Here is a 20,549-nt window from a genome sequence, read left to right as displayed (position 1 = left end):
CTTTCTGATTCTAAGGAAACTGTAGCTTCCTGCCACTTCCTCTATTAATACAGTTGTAGTAACATCTCCTCACTGTCTATTCAACTACATGATCAAAATAGGAAAACGGACTTCCTAAAAGTTGAACTTAAATTAGACATTAACTCTCAATATCTGGTTCATGATTGTATTTTTTTGTTATTAATTCTTTAAAATTAATTCAAGAATCTTAATTATGCAAAGCTTCAGTATAATAGCAAAGACTATTTTCTCCTTTTATTAAACATTGCAAGGCAACTGCTTTACCATTTATATTCATTTTCACTTTCTAGGAACACAAATAAATATTTAGAGAATTTCACACACAAAAAAGTCATCAATCAGAAAGAGGACTTAGCAGACTATTAGAAAAAAAAAAAAAAGGTTGTTTTAAATATATGTAAGTTACTATGTATCTGTGTACACAGTAACTTTCTCCTTTCCAGTCTTCCTATTTGTATTCAAATATTCAAATAACATACCAGCTAGCTGCTAATGGTGTGATTTTCTGCAGTACTTTTCCTGGATGCAAAATGTTTGACCCTGCAAAGACAAGGTGACTCAGCACATTCAAATTGCAGAGCTCAGGTTTAGAGGATAGACACATTGCAAGAACTGCTGAGAAGATATTAAGAGAGAATTTTTGTTAAGGTTTGAAAGGTCAAAGAATTTAAATGTATGCCCCTCTAGCCCTACCCCCACCCTGCCCCAAAAAAGGAAAGTACGGACTGGAGAAATAAGAAATAAGATTGTGGTAAAAACAATTCCATCTGATTGCTAAAAAGATTGTTGTACTTAACTACATTAGCATTTAAATGGCCCTGGTAGGACATGGAGGAAATACCTACACGCTAATGCAAAAAAGGTAGGGAAGCTGCCAGGTTTGCACCTTTTTTGTCTCATTGTTTAAGTCGAGCCAGTTTTTTTCCCAGGCTGGATAAACAGACTGCAGTGAAGGTGAAACAGACATTGAGAAAGCTAATATTGCTTACAAAAAAGCAAATAAAATTTTTTAATTACAAACACTGTAAAGCTGAGAAATTGAGAATGTTAATTACTATATGCTTTTCTACTGGTGTGTTTGGGAACTAGTGATTCCCAAACCTTGCAGACTATCAAAACCACAAGGGGAGGTTTTCATAAATGTAGATTTACAGTTCCCTTCCTGTCCCCATTCTGATTCAGTGGGTTTGGGGTAGAGCCCAGGAGTCTGTAAAACACTCATCCAAGTGATTCCGACACACAGGCTAGGCTGGGATCAGACACAGCTGATGAAATGCAAAGGTGAGGCAAAACAAACCGGAAGTCACATCTCTCCCAGCCCAACTGTAAAATGCATGGGTAAAATGTCAAAGAGTACTTTAACATTTAGGAGGATGTCTCTTCATATGTTAAAGCTAACAAATGAGGCCAGGCGCAGTGGCTCAAGCCTGTAATCCCAGCACTTTGGGAGGTCGAGGTGGGTGGATCACTTGAGGTCAGGAGTTCAAGACCAGCCTGAACAACACGGTGAACCCCAGTCTCTACTAAAAATACAAAAATTAGCCGGGCATGATGGCGGGTGCCTGTAATCCCAGCTACTCAAGAGGCTGAGGAGGGAGAATCGCTTAAACCCGGGAGGCAGAGGCTGTAGTGAGCCGAGATGGCGCCACTTCACTCCAGCCTGGGTAAAAGAGCAAGACTCCATATCAAAAAAAAAAAAAAAAAGCTGACAAATATTAGTCATATTTTTAATTGTCTTACCTTTTAAAATTCCCAACAATATCCTAACTTTTAAAAGTTATTCTAGAACATGACCTTGCCTTCTAGTTCCTGTTTATAGTGATGAGCTACACATATCTTTGTGCCTGAAACAAAGACTTCTTTGCCAGACTCTGTGCCTGCTAATTTCCTTCAATTCATTCACAGAGTCTTCACTGCAACTCCCGTAAGTAGCTACCATTATCCCCATTTTACAGATGAAGAAGTGTGTCTATGAGAATTGTTCTAGTGATAAAGCTGAGACTTAAACAGTCCTAATACGCATGCTGGATTGTCCATTGTTATAAAGAGCTGGGTTTGTTGGTTGGTTATTTGGAGAAATTTACACATGACATTTGGTTATGTTCAAAAGAATCTCAGGCCTGGCATAATCTTCATACATTCAGCAAACAACAGTTAGGCATCGTGTCAGGTATGGGCAAATACAAGGACCACCCACAGCTCTCTACCCTGGAAGTAACTTCCCCACCCCTCTACAGGGTAGCAGACAGACAAAGAGGAATCATCTCCAAGAGATACAAGGGCCACCCACAGCTCTCTACCCTGGAAGTACCTTCCCCACCCCTCTACAGGGTAGCAGACAGATAAAGAGGAATCATCTCCAAGAGTTTCTTCTGGACTTTGCTCTATTAACTGTCCCATTGCCTTCAGGGGCACATGCGTAACTGTCTGAACTGAAACATTTCCACTGCTGATTCAGAAATGTGTTCACCCTAATTATGGGCACAGAATGCTCTGAGGAACACAGGTGGGAGGGGCTGTCTCGGGCCCTCTGGACGCCTTCACAGAGAATATGGCTTATGAGCTGAAGGTTGAAGGATGAAAAATATGTCACAAAGCAAAGTGAAAGGGCCCAGGGCAGCATGTGCTGGGCCTGCCATGTCCAGCAGGGGACCCTGGGGCTGAAGTAAGGCCAGAGGTAGGAACAACAGGGGGAATGGGGCAGGTGGGGAAGTGGGGTGTAGGCTGGGGAAAGACCCAGAAGGGGATTTTATGCTATGTGAGGAGTTTAGAATTCAAAAGATGCAAAAGGGAACCAACAATGGGGGGTTTTTTGTGTTTGTTTTTGTTGTTTGGGTTTTGTTTTTTTGTTTTTCTGTTTGTTTTTGGCTAAAGAAGGAACAAAGATATCTGTAACTGGTTGTGATCAATTAGTTGTAAACACTGTTGCACTTGACCAGCCCCAGCCGTGGTTTTTATGCAGAGGAGTCATAGGACCAGATTGGTATTTTAGTAATGCTCGTGCCAGGGTAGAGAATGGGTTGCACAGAAGGCACAGGGCTTGACAGATCAGATCAAAGGCTGTTGCAACAATCCAGGTTGGATCCAGTCCAGACTAATGGTGTGATCCTGCCATTAAAAAAAAGGAGCTCACTGGAGAAGTTTCTGAGGTTCGGGGCATGAGCTTTGGAGTCAGGTGGGCTGAATGCTGGTTCTCAACCTCTTCTTAGCCATGTCTGTAATGTCATCAAAACCTCACCTTGCTTATTTTATATGAGATGAAATCTGCTGTCTGGGTCATTTTGCAAATGAAATTGGGGTTCATGCTCAACTGCACAAGGTTCTCACTCCATCAGTGGTGATAGTGATGATGATGATGATGATGATGATGATGATAATGACAGACAATATTTTGGTGACTGATTGGCTTTAGGCTGAGGGTAAGTGACAGAAGAGTACAGGATACCTCCAAGGTTTCTAATTGGGTGAGTGAAGGCACACATTGTCAACCGGGCTGGGGGCACAGAAAGAGGACCTGGTTTAGAAAAAAAAAAAAAAAAAAAGTAGTGCATTTGGTTTTGAACATGTTGTGCTAAGGATACCTACCAGAATTTGTTTTATGAACAGTTAGCTGGAAATACAGATTGAAAGAGGAGTCAGGGCCGGGCTTGGTGGCTCACACCTGTAATCCCAGAACTTTGGGAGGCCGAGGTGGTCGAATCATGAGGTCAGGAGTTCAAGACCAGCCTGGCCAACATGGTGAAACCCCGTCACTACTAAAAATACAAAAAATTAGCTGGGCATAGTGGCGGGAGCCTGTAATCCCAGCTACTTGGGAGGCTGCGGCAGGAGAATTGCCTGAACCCGGGAGGCAGAGGTTGCAGTGAGCCAAGATCGCGCCACTGTACTCCAGCCCAGGAGACAGAGTGAGACTCTGTCTCAAAAAAAAAAAAAAAAAAAAAAAAAGTAAAGAAAGAAAGAGGAGTCAGGGCTAGAAGTACAAATTCTTGAGCCATTTGGGATCATGTCTGAAGCTGTGGGAATGAAGTTTCAGGGAACACTAATACATATGGCATATTGAGAAGAAACCAGAGTAGCAACGATTTTGTTCAAAATGAAAGCTCTGATTCAGGATTTTCAGAAACAGAGAGCTGTTAAACAAATGTACATTGAGAGCAAACTACATGCCAGGCACTGTCCTGGAGCTGGAAACTGGAACATACAAGCCAACCCATGGAAAGCTCACATTGTCACAGAGGAAACAACCCTGTAATAAACCTGGTACCCCAAAAGAGGGAAAACACCATGAGGGAAGTAGGCAGGGTGCAGGCAGAGGGTGGAGATGTTGAATGCCTGGGGGAGGCCCAGGCTAGCTACAGGGCCCAGGTAAGGCCTCCCTAGGAGAGGACATTTGAGCTGAGACCTGAGACTAGGAGAGCATTAACTGAGGACTTATTAAGTACAAGGCTCTGTTCTAAGCCTTTTAAGTACATTATCCTATTTAATCCTTACAACAACCCAGTGAGGTAGGTGCTGTTATTATCCTCATACTAAAAATAAGGAAACTTAACCACAGAAATGTTAAGTAACTTCCCCCACACAGCTAGCAAGCTGGCACAGAAGACCCTGACTCAGACAGTCTAGCTTCAGACAGCCCATGCTCTTCCCCGCTGCACAAACTGCCTCTCACTGTCTGTGATAAATGCTCCTATTAATAGAAAATGAGTTCAAGAAGGAAAATGCGATCAACAGTGATCACAGTGGTTCAGAGCACAAAGGCTTCATCTAGAAATAATTTTAAGTGCTTGGTCTTTGCTATGTTACTACTTAAAGTGTGGAAGCTTCATAGAGAATTGGTCAGTAGCCCCAGATTCAAGTGTCAGCTTCGCTATTCTCTAATTTCGTAACCTGCGGACAGACAAGTAATGACCTCTACGAACCTTCATTCTTTTCACCAGTAAGGTAGGTCTAACACACAACTCCAAACTTACCATGAAGATAAAGAGATTCAATCCACATACATGACAATCTCTAGCAGACAATGTTATCTTCAGGAGCTGGCTGATGGTGGGGAAAGTTTCCCAGTACAGATAGCACACCATGACGTCTTCGTAAAAAGCTGAAGCTCAGAGCAGGTGCAGCACTGAAAACAGGACACTTTAGGTGACAGCCTACAGACTGCTATTCTGAGAAAAGATCTTCAAGGGGTAGAAAAAATCACTTTTAGAACTCCAACTGGTCTTATCAATTTTTAAGGAAAATTAAATTTGTCATATTTGCCATTGTGAAAATCAGCTCAAATATACAACAGGAAAGCTTATTTCACTGAAACTCAGTTCATTCCAGACTCAATAAAAAATGACAGGCTTCTTCTGTGTTCTACCTTTTCCTCCTCTACTTTCCTCTTTCTAGACAATAAAGTATTGTCCCTTGTGAGGTAGAAACAAAACAGCAACATGAAAACAAATTCTAATAGCTCATGGGAAGGACAGACATCATGATCCCAAAGTGCTATGTTAAATGCCTTAAGAGGCACCACTACTGTGCAATGGTGGTCCAGAAAGAGCGCGCCCAGCCAGCTGGATCAGGAATGATTATGAAGAGAGGATTTGATCACGGCTTTACAGGGCTTTAAAGGGCAAACTACGGTTTCCTGCAGTGGCTTTGGTAGAGAGCATCCACAAGGCCCTGAGAGGCATGGCTTTGCCTGCCTTTGTCTCCTACAGCATCCACCACTCTCCTAGCCCCAACTGCCAGCCACAAGGGCAGCTCTGCTCCTCTCAGGATCCTCTGAGGCCACCCCTACATGCAGGGATCTGCACTTGCTCAGGATCAGAAATACTTCTGGTCTGTGAATGAGCTTCACACTGCTGGTCTCAAGGGGAATATAACCTTCTCTGTAAAGCCTTCGCTGAGCACCTGCCCCTCTAAAGTTCCCACCTGGACATGCCCCACATCCACCCCCGTCACTCCTCCACACAAACTCATTAACATTCTATTTTACTTTCTTTATAGTACTTATAAAGTACTATGGAAAATTATCGTGCTTAATTTTTTTACTGGATTATTTTCTGCCCATCCCCATCCTCTGCTAAAAATTGTTAAGTCCCATAAATGCCTAGATGTGGTCTTTCTTTTTCACCCTTATATTCCCAGCACCTGGCAGGAAGTAAAGAGCTCAATAAATATTTATTGAATCAATACAGGAATGCAGAAGAGCATGATCAAGTTGCAGAGGCAGAAAAGTAAAAGCTGAGTTTGAGAAAGTGGTAAGTTGCACGTTCTGGTCCAGCTGGGCACGGATAGATGAGGTGGGACAGGTTGCTTGCAGAGGACTTGGTGCAGTTTGGACTGAGTAGATAGTGGAGAGCTTCTGAGAGTGTTTGACCAGGTAAGGCCCTGAGCAGTGCTGTCCTTAGAAAGGATTAGGCCAGCAACTATGAATAGGATGAACTGAAATAAAGCTAGAAAGCCCAGGGAAAACCATTTGTTACCCCTAAAATTGGCAAAGATTAAGAAGTCTGATAAGTATTGGAAAGTATCTGGGGAAACAGTTTTCCAACAGTTGAAAATCAATTTGGTAATATCTCTTAAAAGTTAAATTGTGCATATTCAAAATGTAGCAATCCTGCATCTAGGAATCAAGACTAAGAAACTATTGCCTATATATTAGTGAAAAAAATATAAACAATCATATATTCACTAATAAATGGACTGATAAAATGTGGTATTATTTATGCCATGAAATGCTAGACAGCAAATAGCCGGGTGTGGTGGCTCATGCCTATAATCCCAGCACTTTGGGAGGCCAAGGCGGGCAGATCACCTGAGGTCGGGAGTTTGAGACCAGACTGGCCAATATGTTGAAACCCCGTCTCTACTAAAAATACAAAAATTAGCCGGGCTTGGTGGCAGGCGCCTGTAGTCCCAGCTACTTGGGAGGCTGAGGCAGAAGAATTGCTTGAACCCGGGAGGCAGAGGTTGCAGTGAGCTGAGATCGTGCCACTGCACTCCAGTCTGGGTGACAGAGCGAGAGTCTTTCTCAAAAAAAAAAAAAAAAAAGAAAGAAAGAAAAGAAATGCTAGACAGCAATTAAAAATAATGAATATATATATAGATGGGTGTGTGTGTGTGTGTGTGTGCATGTGTGTGTGTGTCTGTACAAAAACATGGCTAGACCTTAAAAACAATGCTCAGAGAAAGTAAACAAATCATATAACAGTTGGCTGGGCATGGTGGTTCATACTTGTAATCCTAGCATTTTGGGAAGCAGAGGCGGGAGGATCTCTTGAGGCCAGGAGTTTGAGACCAGGCAACATTGTAAGATCCCATCTCTACAAAAAAAAAAAAAAATTAGCCAAGCATAGTGGCACACACCTGTAGTCCTAGCTACTTGAGAGGCTGGAGCAGGAGGATCACTTGAGCCCAGGAGGTCGAGGCTGCAGTGAGCTATGATCATGCACTCCAGCCTGGGTGACAGAATGAGATCCTCTCTCTCTAAAAAAGAAAACATTTATGTATATTTAAATCCATAAAACAATACTACATATTAACTATGGGTACATACAAATATATATAAAATATTAAAAAGTATACAAACTGAACATGGGCTCTGGGAAGTGAGGACAGAAGGAGGAAATGGACTTGGAATTAATATTCAAAGGCAACTTGATTTTATCATCAATGTTTTGTTTTATTTCTTTAAAAAAATTGAAGAAGATACGACAAAAATAATAACAGTTGTTAATTTTGAATGATGGGAATATAGTAGCGTTTACTGGGAATCAGAAGAGAGATGCTAGTCACAGATGGAAAAACTAACAGGATTTCAGGACTGGGTGGGTTAGTAGAGGGTATAAAGTTGCCAGAAAGAACGAAGAATAAAAATTATATTCTTTCTTTTCTTTAACAATGAGAGGCTAGCCACACCATTAAAAGAACTAAAAAACAATGAGCTCCACTTTAGAAAGGCTTATCTTATTAATGAGACAGCCAAATCATGGCCAGCAAAAAGTCAGAATTCAAAAACCCAAGCTGGCACTGACAAGCTATCCTGCAAAAGTAAGGAATAAAATAGGTGCCTCATTCAATATCCTCAAAAAAAATTTTTTAAGACTTTTTTAAGGCCCATAGAGAGTTCACTTTGTGTATTTGGCTTGTTTACAACATATATAGAAACCCAACCACAGTGTCCTATACTCAACAATTGAAAGTGAGGTTACTAAATTTTAATACACATTTCTAGAAAGCCTGGGGGTCTGACTCTGAAAATAAGCCATTCTAGTAAGACAACTTGTTAAGAGTTTCCTTTCAGTAAGCAACATCGACTAACAGAGCAAACAATGATCCAAATTTACACTGTTCAAATTAAAATTTCAAGCATTAACCTCCATTTTGAAATCAATCTGCCTGTCTTTACATAAAGATTATCAACTTCCAATTATCAGAAGAATGCAGCTTATCTTTATTAAAATGTACCCCCCCAATATTTCATGATATTTACATGTTTGCATAGTACTTTCCTATCCTTTTGTAACGTGTTTTGCAACTCCTGAAAAGTCAATAGTCTTAGCTCTTCTCTAAAGGGGGAAACACAAGAGACTGAGTGACTAGTTCAGGGTGACTCACAGGCAGAGTCAATATTGGAACTCGGAACACTGAGCCTGGCATTCCAAGTTCCCAAAACCTTGAGGCTCTTGCTAATCCCAGCAGAATTTTCTTCTTTACAGGGCTGTGCTTCTTTGAGGCCTCTGAGACTAGAATGTTAGTGTCCAAAGCTTTCTCTTTCAAAAGTAGTCAATAGTCAGAAATAAATGTTGGCCTGCAAGTTCAATCTTTTTCTTTTTTTTTGAGACAGGGTCTCACTCAGTTGCCCAGGTTGGAGTGCAGTAGCACGATCATGGCTTACTGCAGCCTTGACCTCCTGGGCTCAAGCGATCCTCCTGCTTCAGCCTTCCAAATAGTTGGGACCACAGGCATACCCCACCACACCCAGCTAATTTTTAAAATTTTGTAGACATGATGGTCTCACTTTGTTGCCCAAGTTGGTCTCAAAGTCCTGGGTTCAAGGGATCCTCCCACCTTGGCCTCCCAAAGTGCTGAAATTACAGGTATGAGCCACCGCTTCTTGTCCATCTTCACTTTTTAAAAGGCATAGCTAAACTGCATTGATACAACCTAATGATCTCCCTAATTAATGTAACTTTGCTGGTAACAGTTTTTTTAGAGTCCTCTGTTTAAGATTGGGTTAAATTCAAATCAAATGGTACTGTTTAAACTGCTGTTTTTTGTGTTTGTTCCCCGTTAGTGCTATCTTGGACATGCTGAGCTTCTAACTGCCACAGGGCTGTTTTGCTACTACTGACCTTATAAAGCCAACAGTTAGTGACTGTGTATATAAGGATTTAAGAGATTATTTTACCAGAATAAGGTTGCTTTGTAGCCATCCGGTGTAAACGGTGTTTCTTTCCATTAACAAATTGAAGAGCTCTTAAGCACCTGAAATTAAATAACAGCTTAAAAAATAAATTAATATACAAAAAATTTAGGTTTAGTGACAATATCAGATTATTTCCCATTAAAAAAAAATCACCCAACTCTTTTTTCTGATGCCTTTCACGTGGGACTTCAAAAAGCTTTTCCAAATATTTTCACTATCTGTAGTTCTCATTCTAATTTTGTAAATTAAAAAAAAAAAAAGAGCCAAATAACTGACCCAAAGTTATGCAGTCAGTTGGTAGTAAAAGCCAAATAAGAGCTCAAATTTAATCTAGTCATTAGAATCTGCCACAGTGTCCTCTTCGCTAAGTTGTACTACTGCCTCATTTTATTTCCCTTAAAAAATAATTGTTTGCATATCAGTTAAACTGGTCACATTGAAATATAAAACATGCCAGTATTATCAAGAGGTCCTTTCTTAAAGCAACAAAATACAATCACCTTTGTGCTAAAAATAAGCTATAAAAATAATTGTGTACCTTATAAATTTATCTACAAGTTTTAGCCTTCATTATATTCATTAATTAAAATGCCATAAATCTTCCTTTCCTATTGCTAAGATATTCTTAAACTTGCATACAAAGCACCAAAATGCACATCAGCCACAACACACACAAATTCATCACTCAATCTCGGTCCATTACTCTTGCCAAGGTCAGTATCGAATATTCTTGAAATTTTCACTTGTAGAATGAATAGATGTTTTGTAAGGATTATCTATTCAGGCAGAAAAAAAGGGGGGAGGGGAAGAACACAAGAAACAATTAGCTATTCAACTGGTACTGAGCAAATTCCAAGTACGGAATCCTTTGTTTGTTTTTATCTTGTTTTTGTTTTTCTTACCTACCTTGGGACTCCAGTCCACGAGAAGAAATACATCTTGTGAGATTTTTGTACAGCCTTTCTACAAACCTCCGTAGAGAAGGAGACATTGTTGTCAGTTTTGGCTTCCTTTTGCAGTCAGGGACTGGGACCCAGAGTTATCTATTTGCATTTCAACACCCTTCTTTTGTTTTCGGTCCCACAGGAGGCTCAACCAGTTCAAAAGCAGGTAAGGCAGTTAGATCATTGTAATGACCCTAGAAAACTCGAAGGAGAAAACTTTTGCAAACAATGTGGTTATTTTAGCAAAAAACTACTACTTATTTCATCAGTCAAGCCTACAGAGCTCAAGCTAGACCATCTTGTTAAAAATTTACCTTAGGTTGTTCTTAATTCTCTCTGTGCCCTAGAGAGAGAAGAATGATGGTGGAAAGCAGGGTTAGAGAACAGAGAGGAGGAGAGTTCTGCATCCAGAATCTCTTCTGAATAAACAAATATCGCTAAAATATCCAAATATTCACAGGAATTTACAGGTCACATTATTGCATTTGATTCTGAGAGCAACAGCCTCTGTCATTTCTGCTGAAGGAGCATTCCTATATAGCTCTAACAAAATTAAGAGAAAAGAATACTTTCTAGGTGGAGAGAGTTGGAGAGGACGGGTAAAGGTGCAGCCATCCCATTGTCTGAAGGACACTCAGACACAAATGCTGCTGGTGTATACTTCCTGTCACACCCACTCAGATGACTACATGGTCAAGATTCCAGAATGTGATCCCGAGGACAGCTTTCTAAGCATTTAATATTCCAAGAGGCATCAGCAGATAAAAATGTGCAGAGTTGCAAATTTTTAATAGAAAAATCCCCCAGGGTCTATGTTGAAGGTCAGTGTTTGGGAAAAGGCTATATTATAATGGGGCTATGGAGTCACAGATTAGAGATGGAAGGGACCATAAGGTTCATTTCCTCAAGGTCCGTGGTTACACAGCTGATTTGTGACAGGCTATGAGCTCTCTGGGGTCTCAATCTCATGCTCTTGAGCTTTTGGTTACCAAACCTGCTTAGATGAGATCCACAGTGAGGTTATATTGTAAAAATTCTAAGACTTGGCAAGTCAGCCTATAATGAAGATATATATGCATAGACTTCAAAGGACTGACCTTGTCATCACCTACAATAGCTCTGCCACAAGATTACTGATTCAGGCATTCAGCTTTTGGATAAGCATCTTTCCTTCCAACTTGCATGACAACAACTCCAACTGCTCTTAGAAATACTGGGGCCTCCAGTCTATTGATCCATCTGCTTTCTCCCAATTCATTAGCCTTCAGCTGTTTTCACTTTCCTTCTTACTCAATTTTTATTCCATGGTCTGTTATTACTATATCCTTTTTGCCAATCCCTTAAACTCCCTTCCTCTCTGTTTTTTCTACAAACCTATCTAGGAAAACGACAGCCCTCATTGAACCCCACCATCTCCTTTCTCTTTGCTTGCACGCAACAGTCAAACTCTGCTGGAGGTGATCAAAAGCGTAGATAGGTTCATCATCACCAACTTCTTATGGGCCCTCAATACTAACAACTACATTTTTGTTTTATTTTTAAGAAATGGAGTCTTGCTCTGTCGCTTAGGCTGGAGTGCAGTGGCATAAACATAGCTCAACGCAGCCTCCATCTCCTGGGCTCAAGAGATCCTCCTGCCTCAGGATCCCAAGTAGCTGGGACTATAGGCACAAGCAATCATGCCCTGCTCTAACAACTGTGTTACGTTTCTTTTTTCAACTTATTTTCCAAGAATTATTTGAAACTTTCTCCATCACCCGCAAGCTTCCAATACACCCATCTTTCTCTCTTTACTCCTTCATCTTCTGCTTAGATGAGGATTCTCTAGATCTTTTTCCACCCAGATCCCTGCTTTCCCTCCTGCTTCAAGGTGAATGAGACTCCTCCTCCACAAGGGAAATCCCTTCTCTTTGGCCTTGTATTCTCTTCTCTCATCATCACCCACAACCTTTTTGTCATTATTTTCTCATATCACATCATTTTCATCAGAAAAGCCTATTGGTTCTGCCTTCAAAATATATCCAAAATCCAATAATTTATCATCATTATCACTCCTACCCCCTCATCGAAGACATGGTCATCTCTCATCTAGACTATTAATGGTCTATCAACTTTCACCATTGCCCCCTTACAGTCTATTCTCAACAGTGATCTTTCGAAATCATAAGTCAGAGCATGTTCCTCCTCTGCTTAAAACCCTCCAATGGCTTTCTATTTACTCAGAGTAAAAGTTGAAGTCCCTACAAAGACCTTTAATACCCTACCAGCACTGTCCAGTAGAACTTTCTGTGGCAATGGAAATGATCTACATCTCACTGTCCAATACAGTAGCCACTAGCTACATGTGGCTACTGTGCATTTGAAATGTGGCTAGTGCAATTGATAAAATGAATTTTTAATTTTTAAAATTTTAATTAATTTACATTTAAGTAGCCACTTGTGGCCAGAGGCCACCATATTGGAACACTCAGCTCTACAAGATCTATTCCCCATCCACCCTATCCACCTCTTGCCTGAGCCTATAAAAGCCCACAACACACTATAAAAACTCCTTTGAAGTCAGATGATGTCACTCCTCTGCTTAAAAATCTCTATAGTTTCCCATTTTACTCAAAAGCCAAAGAAAGTCCTTATCTTGATTTACAAGGCCTCATATGATCTGGCCACCTCACCCATCTCTCTGACCTCAGCCTCTAGCTTAATCTCTTCCTTGTTGACTCCACTCCAGGCACAACATTGCCCTCCTTAGTGGAACACATCAAGTATGCTATTGCCTCAGGGCCTTTGCTCATGCTGTTTTCACTGCCTGGAACATTCTTTTTCCCAATATTCATATGACAAACTCAGAGCTCCTTCACTTCCTTAGTAAGCACTCTGCTACAAGTGTCTTCTGATGAGAGGCTGATCTGACCTTACTTGATCTGAAAGTCCTATCCAAAACAATTCCCTCCCACTTGATCACTCTCTATCTCCATACTCTGTTGTTGTTGTTTTTAAGTAGAGACGTAGTCTCACCATGTTGCCCAGGCTGGTCTTGAACTCCTAGGCTCAAGTGATCCTCTCACTTTGGGCTCCCAAAGTGCTAGGATTATAGGCATGAGCCAACATGCCTGCTCTCTGCTCTTTCTTTATAGCACAGATCTCCATCTATGTTTCTTTAGTTATTACTTGTCTCCATCAGCAGGGGCAGCATCTCTGTTTTATTCACAGCAGTATCCCTAATACCTGAAACAGTACCTGGCTCAGAGTAGGGTCACAAACACGCACACACACACATACACACACACACACACACACACACACACACACACACACGGCTGAATTTGATGAGTGAATACACATGGCCCTATGGTGCCAAAGACTATTTACAAGTCTCAACACTGGTCTACAACCCAGCACTCTCCTGCTGCTATTCCCTGGGGAGAGGTTGGGACTGGGTTCCTCTCTTAGTATCCTCACTTGCAAGAGGGCAGCTGGGTGCTTAAACTGTATCAGCTCTAATCTTCACCACAATCCATTTTACCAGTTTGGAAACAGACAGGTTAAGTAAACTACTCAAGCTCAGCTAGAGTGACCCTCACCCTGTTTCTTATGAAGGGGTTTCCACAGTCAATAGAAAACTCTTCTACAGGCAGCTACAAAGATATGCATTAAAGTGACCACATAGCTTCATTATAAATCTCTTTACTGACTCTATGCCTTCATAGGGAAAAATGAGAATAACTACTTTTATAACAGACTAAATGAAAATTAATTTCAGAGAGTTTATAGAAAATGGCCAGGTGCAGTGCCTCACGCCGGTAATCCCAGCACTTTGGGAAGCTGAGGCAGGCGGATCACTTCAGGTCAGGAGTTTGAGTCCAGCCTGGCCAATATGGTGAAACCCCATCTCTACTAAAAACACAAAATTTAGCCGGGCATGGTGGCATACACCTGTAATCCCAGCTACTCAGGAGGCTGAGGCAGGAGAATCACTTGAACCCAGGAGTCAGAGGTTGCATGAGCCAAGATCGCGCCACTGCACTCCAGCTTGGGCAACAGAATGAGACTGCCTCAAAAAAATTAAAAATAAAAAATACAAAAAGAAAATGAATGTTATTCCCACTTTCATTTTTACTCCTCCCCTAACTGGCCTAAGTTTTTCTTACCAAATTGCCATTACATTTTCAAAATGCTATGCTAAATAAAATACTGTTGGCCTTCATGTTTGAAAATGATGTTGTTGAGAGTGCTATTTTTTAAGCTAGAATTTTTACAGTCAGCAAATAAAGTAATGGTCGGTAAATTCAAGACCAGTTCCACAGAATGGACTGACTTCCTCTTAACCTGCTGGGCAAGAGTGAATGCTATTTTTTTTTCTATGTTTAACATATTCATGAGGAGCAGGGATAGAGTAAGTACATTCAAGCCACAGGTAGTCAAAATAATTTTTGCCATTGGTTTTAATTATATATGCCATGATATCTTCTGGTAGAAATGACAAACTATAAAGATAGGTTTGTGTTTCACATCCTATTCTTTTCCATTGTTGCCTGACAGAAGCCCCAATGAATAGGGAAATTACTTCCTTGGCTACAAAAATGGGCATGCAATTAGAATCATCCAACGGACAAAGAACCTAAAAAATTTTAGGGATTTTGGCACTCCTGTTTCCAATATCTTTGCTTCTTAGAGGGAAAAAACTCAAGTCAAGCAATTTGCTGCAAAGCACAGACACTGTGACACATTCAGCAAGGACCAAGGTGTCCTAATTTCCCTGCAATCAGTGTGTTTTCTTTTTTCTTTTTTTTTTTTTTTTTTTGAGATGGAGTCTTGCTCTGTCACCCAGGCTGGAGTGCAATGGCATGTCTCAGCTCACTGCAAGCTCCGCCTCCTGGGTTCAAGCGATTCTCCTGCCTCAGCCTCCTGAGTGGCTGGGATTACAGGTGGATGCCATGACACCTGGCTAATTTTTGTAATTTTAGCAGAGACAGGGTTTCACCATGTTACCCAGGCTGGTCTTGAACTCCCGACCTCAGGTGATCCGCCTGCCTCAGCATCCCAAAAGTGCTGGGATTACAGGCATGAGCCACTGCACCTGGCCCAGTGTGTTTTCTTCGGAAACCAATGATTATCCTCCAATTGGTCTGGAAGAGAGAGAGAATCTCCACAGAAAACCTGCATATAACTCTTCTGGCACTGTTCACAGTTAAGAATTGCAAATTACTTTACAAAATTACTTCTCTCAAAATACCCAGACACCTGGCCACAGACTGCCAACCTAATACTAAAATAGGCACCTTGATCAGCTCACGCTGTGACTTTAACCATTCAGCTGCATTTGACCACAGCGACAGATATCTTTGCCAAAAGAAATATGAAAAACTCTGGGAGCTGATTGCAAAATTGGGATTGGTCCAAACTTTTCCAAAGTGATGGCTCTGTTGTCTGGAATGTCTCACAGCCAGGACATTTTTCTCAACACGTCAGCTCTATATAATGAAAGCAATAAGAAGAAAATCAGATGTGCACAGAGCTTTTCTCTCTCTGCCTAATATGGGAATAATAATTAACTGTCCAAAAATGTAAGCACTGGCTCATGGCTGATGATTCACCTTTAAAGTTGTGCAAAGAAAAAGGCCAAACCTTTTGCAAAGCATGTATCAGTCATAAAAATGTCTACTTCCTTTGACACAGTAATCTTATTGCTGGAAACTGATCCTAAGAAATGATCCAAAAGAAAAGATGTTCACTACAAAATATGAATCAACCTAAATGCCCAATAATCAGAAAAATGTTAGTTAGAGTACATGTTTCTAATGAAATACTATATTATCATTAAAAATAAATTATGAAGACTGTCACAATATACAGAAAATAGAGGATGATATTAAATTGAAAAGCAGAATACAGATGATATATGTGCATTATGAATATAACCATGTTCAAATATATTTGCACAGAGGAAAAATGGAATAACAGTATTATGGGTGTTTTTTCTCTTTTTAACATTTTGTAATGTTGATCTACTGTTTTATATGTAGAGAGAGACAGGGTCTCACTCTGTTGCCCTGGCTGGAGTGCAGCGGTGCAATTATAGTTCATTGCAGTCTCGAACACCTGGGCCCAAGTAATTCTCTCGCCTCAGCCTCCTCAGTAGCTAGGACTACAGGTGCCAGCCATTGTGCCAGGCTTGTTTTAATCTTTTTTTAAGTTATGTACAATATTTCATATTCCTTTCTATACAATAAACCAGCACATAAATAATTTTTAAATTATCTAAAATAGCTAGCTCATTTCAAATATTTGTCCTTTAAAAATTATGAGCAGGACACTTGCCCAACATTTGACAACCAGCAGAATATCCATGCCAGTTTTGCTTCAACCCCTCTGACCACTCCAAAGTCAACATAGATTCACCTAAGCCCAGAATATAGTCAGATCAGAAAGGCACATGGCTCTGCCCCTGAAAAACTCCTGGCTCAGGCCCTCCCCTAAAGAAACCAGCCAGGTGGTTCCATGGGGATCTGGGTCCCGAGCCTCTACTACTATTTCCAGGGAAGACCTGGTTTGTGAAAACCTCTGGGTCTACCTCCTGCAGCCACCCTTGTGCTCTGGAAGGCAAGTAAGCCATTTCAATACGGACTTTGGATCCTGGACCCAAAGGTAGAAAAATACACAGCTATGAGGCCTTTGTTTTGATGTTTGTTTCTCAAAAATGGATTTTTTCACACCCAGTACATGTGGGGAGCAGCTGTTTTGTAGACAACCCTATAGATCTCCACAGAAAGATGAAGAGGTGGGGGCTGCCCCACTTGCTTCTGGTCTGCTACCAAGAAGAGTTAATCATCTCCCCAAATAGTGCAGGGAATGAGTTTTAACCTTGAATATACAGGCTTTGTGCTCACAGATACTGGTCATTAATGTTTATGCATGAAAGGAGACAGTTTTTGTTTGGTATACAGAGCATTGAAAAGGAAAAAGGAACTACTAATTTCTACAGGTTTCATTGTCTTGAGATCAAATGTTCATAACAACTCAGAAATCTGTCTAGAGAAATGTAGCTATTGCTAAGCTAATGCTTAGTAAACTCAAATAGACCCCATTTTTATTATTGATATATATGAATTATATTGTTTCAAATGCATGCTTTTATCAATAATTCTTCAAAGGGAAAATTTTTAATTTTACAGAATCTTTTTTTTTAATCTATCAAGCTTTTTCTAAACCATCATACCTATGTTGCTCAAAAATTGTTGAGACCCGGGGTCAAGGAGACATTCACATTAGCTTTCAACGGAAAATGTGCTTCTCTACACTAAAATGGCCACTTAAGCAAGACTGTGGAAATGATTTATCTCACAATGTTTAAAGTTGGATCCTGACTCCAGCTATGTCATGACTGCACAATCAGTCAGAGACAAGTAGTTACACGCTCCTAAATAAAGAAGAGCACTCTAATGGCCAAAAGAGTTGAGCATCTAACATACTAAAATTACCTTAATAAAAGTTAAATTACCCACATCCAAAAGAATACAAAAATCACTCGCAATAATAATGTTTAAGTGTTAAGAACAGCAGAACATAAAATAGATCTATTTACGTCACATAAATGTTATCTTCGCAAATTGGTGTTAAGCAGTGATATTAGCAGTATATAAGTCAGAAAGTAAGAAAGTAGTATATAAGTCAGAAAGTAGCAGTATATGAGTCAGAAAGAAAAAGAAAAGGAATCAAGCGGTATAACCAGAGGCTATCACATGAGAGCATAGATTGCTGTTTATTGTTCACTGTAGTATCCCCAGGACCTAGTAAGTTCTGAATAAATATTTGTTGAATGAATGAGTGTATGAATAAAGGAACAGAGCTCATCAAAACAAAAACGCAATTTGTGTTGTAGAATTATAGGCCCATGCATACTTGCTTTAACAAGTCAGAAAAGAGACTTCCCAAAAGTAACATGTTTGCTACTGACTATAATTAAAAATTGGGCGTTAAAATTTATGTATGGATCCTACATTAAAATATGGCCAAGATTTTTTTTTTTTTTTTTTTTGAGACAGAGTCTCACTCTGTCGCCCAGGCTGGAGTGCAGTGGCTCGCTCGACTCACTGCAACCTCCGCCTCCCGGGTTCAAGCGATTCTCCTGCCTCAGGCTCCCAAATAGCTGAGAATACAGGCATGCACCACTACGTCCGGCTAATTTTTGTATTTTTTAAGTAGAGACAGGGTTTCACCATGTTGGTCAGGCTGGTCTCGAACTCCTGACCTCGTGATCCGCCCACCTCAGCCTCCCAAAGTGTTGGGATTACAGGCGTGAGCCACCATGCCCGGCTGGCCGAGATATTAATAGAAGCAATTGGGACCATCCTAAAAGACCCTTCAGATACTGTCTCTGTAGAGTCAATCATGTTACAGTTTCAGAAGTTTCTTGGTCAAATTGACTAACAGGTTTTGAGCACCCTCATTCCACCTGAATCTTTCCTAATTCACCATTTCAATTATGTATACTAAATGGGCTCAGAGCCTGCTTCTAGGGGCATTAGAAAATGAGACACAGTCTAAGATGTGTTTTAACTCTTCCTGGAGCAGCAGTCTAAAGTGCGCCCACCTCCATTCTTCTCCAGCTCATTATCCTGTGTCCTTACTTTGCAGTGCTTAGCACAATCTAGTTATCTTGTTTGTTTGCTATTTTCTGTCTGCCTACTCCCACTAGAATGTTATTTCCAGGAGAGCAAGAACTTTGACTATCTTAGTTTATCACTGTATTCCAGCAACTGACACAGTGCCTGGTACCCCATACTCAAATTTTTAGGAATGAATGAACAAGTAAATGAGTGACTAGGATCTAAGGATGATGTAAATAGTTTATTGCTGGCTAGAGGAAAGTATAAGAAAAATGTTCTCATACTTCTACTCTAGGCTGCTATATGACAACATATAATTTTATTTTTAAATAAGATTTGGTAAAAGGCTTTCTAAGCAATTGATATATTATCCTTGGATGAATGATCCAAGTCCTCCCATTCCAACTAGATTCTCTTTTTTTTTGACCGAGTCTTGCTCTGTCACCCAGGCTGGAGTGCAGTGGTGCGATCTCAGCTCACTGCAACCTCCACCTCCTAGGGTTCAAGCGATTCTTCTGCCTCAGCCTCCCAAGTAGCTGGGATTACAGGCATGTGCCAGCACGCCCAGATAATTTTTGTATTTTTAGTAGAGACAGGGTTTCATCATGTTGGCCAGGCTGGTCTCTAGCTCCTGACCTCAGGTGATCCACCGCCTTGGCCTCCCAAAGTGCTGGGATTACAACTGTAAGCCACTGCACCTGACCCCAGATAGATTCTAAGACAGATTCTGACAGTTCAAAGTTCAAACTGCTCTCGAAATATAAGACTATATTTCTAAAAACAACTAAAAAAAATCAAAAACTTCAAGATTCCAACTACAGCACCATCTCTTAGTGCATTCACTTTAACAATTAACTCTTAAGTTTCCTGTCATACTTCTTAATTTTCACAGTATAAAAATATTCAATTCACTAATTCAACAGTGAATATGTAGAAATTTAAAGCCATTTTAATTTCTTCATTTTGCCTTAATGTAGCAACTTTAATATACTCTGTATTTTTTTTTTCCTTATATCTAGATTCTCAGGAAAAGGTTTTACTTAACAGGGCCTTCTTTCATCAGCAATAAGTATGAAATTAGATCTAGACCCCTTTAACTTTACTCCTGGTTCAATTCTAGCTTAACTAATTGCAGTACATTTGCTTTGCATTCCCTGAAATATTACATGGTTTTACAACAGTCAGGTTCTTTGGGTGCATCACACCTATGGCAAGAATCTACTCTGACTAATCTTGGGGATAAAAGATTGTATTGATATTTATCCACACAATTTGTTGAATATGGGACCCCCAAAACCTAAGTGAATACATACTAGATCAATCTCTTTTCAATATATTCAGACATAGTACACACTGATATTTCATAGTATTTCCATGGTAATTCAAAGCCTAGCTAATTTAGGCTAACAAAGTTTCAGTGTTCAATTTGAGCTGTTTACTTACTTTGGCCACCTTCTCCAAAAACTAGATTCAATCTAATAGATAAGATTTTTGCCCACACCAATAATCATTCCAAAACCAGGTATAGCAAGATGTATTAACTCAGTTGGTTTTGTTTTT

At 40.3% G+C, this 20,549-nt stretch overlaps 1 long non-coding RNA gene across 2 annotated transcripts; it reads right to left on the bottom strand.

Annotated features, from left to right (window-relative positions):
* Window positions 1-241: 241 nt before the first annotated feature.
* Window positions 242-14,137, bottom strand: LOC101142692 (uncharacterized). Of its 2 annotated transcripts, XR_008673308.2 has the most exons (6): window positions 10,698-14,137; window positions 10,346-10,577; window positions 9,422-9,498; window positions 7,378-7,497; window positions 4,992-5,198; window positions 242-3,535 (listed from the first exon to the last, which is right to left on the bottom strand). It is a non-coding gene; the product is annotated as an uncharacterized lncRNA (long non-coding RNA). The 2 variants fall into 2 exon arrangements; XR_008673309.2 differs by lacking the exon at window positions 7,378-7,497 and having other exon boundaries at window positions 10,346-14,137.
* Between the last annotated feature and the right edge of the window lie 6,412 nt (window positions 14,138-20,549).

The sequence above is a fragment of the Gorilla gorilla genome, chromosome 1, assembly GCF_029281585.2.
Source record: "Gorilla gorilla gorilla isolate KB3781 chromosome 1, NHGRI_mGorGor1-v2.1_pri, whole genome shotgun sequence".
In the NCBI taxonomy this organism is placed as follows: Eukaryota; Metazoa; Chordata; class Mammalia; order Primates; family Hominidae; genus Gorilla; species Gorilla gorilla.
The sequence above is the reverse complement of the archived record's forward strand: the minus strand, read 5'-3'. Positions and strand labels throughout refer to the sequence as shown.